The sequence below is a fragment of the Chaetura pelagica genome, unplaced genomic scaffold (genome assembly GCF_000747805.2).
Source record: "Chaetura pelagica isolate M959 unplaced genomic scaffold, ChaPel_1.0 scaffold2055, whole genome shotgun sequence".
Taxonomy (NCBI): domain Eukaryota; kingdom Metazoa; phylum Chordata; class Aves; order Apodiformes; family Apodidae; genus Chaetura; species Chaetura pelagica.
Window position 1 is genome coordinate 5,966 of NW_009953262.1, and position 4,245 is coordinate 10,210.

A 4,245-nucleotide genomic window follows, 5' to 3' on the forward strand; every position below is an offset into this window, starting at 1 on the left:
CTACCAGGAGCTGGGCCAACATCTGGAGCAGCACGGGGCACAGCTCTACCAGGAGCTGGGCCAACATCTGGAGCAGCACGGGGCACAGCTCTACCAGGAGCTGGGCTCACATCTGGAGCAGCACGGGGAACAGCTCTACCAGGAGCTGGGCCAACATCTGGAGCAGCACGGGGCACAGCTCTACCAGGAGCTGGGCCAACATCTGGAGCAGCACGGGGCACATCTCTCCAGGAGCTGGGCCAACATCTGGAGCAGCAGCAAGAATGGGCACCCCACTTCTCTCACCTGCTCCCTGGCAGGGTTCTGCTTGCCAGGATGGCAGTAGCTCCCGTGTTCAGCCACCCCAAAGCTGAGGCTGTCCAGGCTCTGGGGGATGCTGAGAGGACTCCTTCAGCCCAGCTGGGCTGCCTGTGCTTGGCTGGTGTCCTGGCTGGTGTCCTGGGAGGGCTCTGCCAGAGCTTGGACAGGAGCACCAACCCCTGCTCTTGCAGTCATCCTCAGGAGCACATCTGAGTGAGATGGTTTCCAGTCAAAATCATGGGCTTTTTGCTCTGGTTTTCCTTCGAGGACTCATCACTAATCAGTAAATACCAAGGCTGCCTGTCCAGGCTGTCTGGGCCAGAACATCTCAAGGCCCATTCCAAATCCCATTCCCATTCCCAATTCCATTCCCATTCCCAATTCCAATCCTATTCCCATTCCCCTCTTCTAGCTGCCTGTGCCCTGGGATGGGTGAGCATCTCCTTGGGATTCACACTCCTGGGACCTTGTTCTTCCCAGTGGGGTCTGAGAAGCTGAACCTGTGACCAAACAGATGCAAAAAAACCCACCCCAGTCATCTCACTGATCTGAAACCTCAGCAGTCCTTCCCCAGCTCTGGGCTGTTCCCAAGGAAGTCAGGGAACACCAGAGCACTTTGCACAGGGCTCAGCTCCTGCTCCCAGCCTGCCTGGGCTGACACAAACCCACACCAAGAACACGGTGATGAGAAACTACAGGTGTTGGCACCACTGTTAAGACCTGCCATGACTTTTCTTTTGTAGTTGTGGGCACCAAGATATCCTTGAGACCATTCCTGAGCGGGTCAGGACACAGTTGTTCCTCTCTCCAAGGCAGTCTAAAGAAAACCTCCAGCTCTGCAGGCTGGAACACTGAGTGAAAGGTTCTCAGCCTGCCCCTTCTGCAGCCTCAGGTGGCTGGGGGGCCTCCCAGGTCACTTGGACATTGAGGCCAAGGATGGCAGTAGCTCCCGTGTTCAGCCACCCCAAAGCTGAGGCTGTCCAGGCTCTGGGGGATGCTGAGAGGACTCCTTCAGCCCAGCTGGGCTGCCTGTGCTTGGCTGGTGTCCTGGCTGGTGTCCTGGGAGGGCTCTGCCAGAGCTTGGACAGGAGCACCAACCCCTGCTCTTGCAGTCATCCTCAGGAGCACATCTGAGTGAGATGGTTTCCAGTCAAAATCATGGGCTTTTTGCTCTGGTTTTCCTTCGAGGACTCATCACTAATCAGTAAATACCAAGGCTGCCTGTCCAGGCTGTCTGGGCCAGAACATCTCAAGGCCCATTCCAAATCCCATTCCCATTCCCAATTCCATTCCCATTCCCAATTCCAATCCTATTCCCATTCCCCTCTTCTAGCTGCCTGTGCCCTGGGATGGGTGAGCATCTCCTTGGGATTCACACTCCTGGGACTTGGTTCTTCCCAGTAGGATCTGAGAAGCTGAACCTGTGACCAAACAGATGCAAAAAAACCCACCCCAGTCATCTCACTGATCTGAAACCTCAGCAGTCCTTCCCCAGCTCTGGGCTGTTCCCAAGGAAGTCAGGGAACACCAGAGCACTTTGCACAGGGCACAGCTCCTGCTCCCAGCCTGCCTGGGCTGACACAAACCCACACCAAGAACACGGTGATGAGAAACTACAGGTGTTGGCACCACTGTTAAGACCTGCCATGACTTTTCTTTTGTAGTTGTGGGCACCAAGATATCCTTGAGACCATTCCTGAGCGGGTCAGGACACAGTTGTTCCTCTCTCCAAGGCAGTCTAAAGAAAACCTCCAGCTCTGCAGGCTGGAACACTGAGTGAAAGGTTCTCAGCCTGCCCCTTCTGCAGCCTCAGGTGGCTGGGAGTCCTCCCAGTTCACTGGGACATGGAGCACACGTGCACAGTGAGGCTGCTGGGACTGTGTTCCCAGCCCTGCTACCTGCTGAGGTGCTGGGCAGTCTTGCACAAGCACAGTTCAGAGCTCTGTGCAGTCAAATCAGTCATAAAAAGGAAGTGTAGGAAGGTGATAAGGCCACAGATACCACCAAAGAGAGACAGTGCAGAGCCTGGTTTGCTGCTGCAGGTCCTCCCAGGGGGACCACGTGAACCCAGGGCTCGTGTCCTGCTGCAGGGCTTGAAACCTCCTCATTATACCCTCATAAATCATTTTATCTCTCACTGTTATGAACCCAGGGCTCGTGTCCTGCTGCAGGGCTTGAAACCTCCTCCTTCTACCCTCATAAACCATTTTACCTCTCACTGTTCTCAAGGCCACAACCTGCCCTGTTTACTTGTCAGATGAGGACGCACGACAACGCTGACCAATAAACCCTTCCTCATCTATCCCTGGACCTGCTGTGTCACCAAAAAAATACTTCCCACAAGTCACTGATGAAACGTGGGAGCTCAGCCCTCCATCCTTGTGCTCTGTGCTCACCCCTGTGCCGTGTGTGACACACACCCGTGTCACACAGCTGCCCCTGAGGGGGTTGTTAACAGCAGGAGTGGGGTGCAGCCTTATCAGACAAGGCTCCCATGGACCTGCTGTTTAATATTAAATCTGGCAGAAGTCTCCACCCAAGCTGCCCTTTAGACCAGGATGTGAGCCAGAATCCCTGCAGCCACCAGGCCAAGCATGGTGAAGGTCCCTGGGTCTTCTTTATGCAGAGGTGAAAAGGGCTCAGCACCTTCACCCCAACCGTGTTTAGAAGCTGATAAACAATGATTAGGAAGCAGGGAACAGGTTTTGCATGAGTATTTGCTATTGAAAGTGATGAACATTGGGCCTGGACCCCACGTGGCTCGATGGGATGCTCACCAGGAATGATTCCTGGGCTGGCATGGAGCTGTGCAGCCCTTCCAGCTGGTGACAGATGCAAATCCCTCAGGTGTCCCTTTGATCTGCCCCATCAACCCTTCAAACCAAGGCTCAACATTCCCACGTCATGTTATCTCATCCCTGCCCCAGGGAAAGCACCAGACATGGCCAGGATGGTAACACCAGGGATTTTCATGGAGTGGCAGGTTCCCTGCTGCTTGGAATGGGCTGCATCCCAGTGAGGTGCCCCCTTCCTCCTGGATCCAGGCTCAGGGCTGCCCTCCTCTGCAGCCTCATGAGCCTCTTGCCTCTCTGCTTCTTAAATCCAGAGCCTGAAAATGAACATACCTGGGTGTCCTGGATTTCTGTTCCTCCCAGTTTGGGCCCAAAACAACACAGAACCACTCAGCCAACTGGGATGGGGAGGACAAACCCAACTGGAATCTCATGGGTGCAGACAAAGGGCAAGGAGGGATCTTCACTGATTGAGGTCCCGGGCAAAACAGACTCAAAAAACCATTATAATTTGATGTCACACTAATCAAACACCCCCCCCCAGGAACCCCCCCTCCTAGCTCTGCTCAGCTCCCATCTCAGCTCTCCCAGATGTCCATGGCAGAGGTTCATTTATTGTCCCTCTTAGTGGCTCCTGGGCTGGTTTGGGGCAGGAGAAGCTTCTCAGCTCCTTCCCCCACTACCAAAACCCCCAGCAAACCAGCTCACCGGGAATGTTCTGAGCTCTCCCTCCTCTCCCCAGTCCCCAGAGCTGCTCCCAGCCCTGCCAGTGAAGCCCCACCAGTGACCCGGAGCTGTGCTGCCCTCGGGATCACTCCAGGGGCTTCATTTCCAACACCCCAGGAAGAGAAGGGAAAACAAAAGTCCTGCAGGGATAGTCCAGGGCTGAGGAGAGCAAGAGGGGCGGGGGGACCTGAACCCCCTGCAGGGGCCGGGCAAGAACCCACCGACCACGGGCCCGGCGGGAAAGGAGCAACCCCTGTGCCTGCTGGGACCCACAGCCCTTCCCATTCCCATTCCCATTCCCATTCCCAATCCCATTCCCAATCCCTTTCCCATTCCCATTCCCAACCCCAATCCCATTCCCAACCCCATTCCCATTCCCAACCCCAATCCCAATCCCTTTCCCATTCCCATTCCCAACCCCATTCCC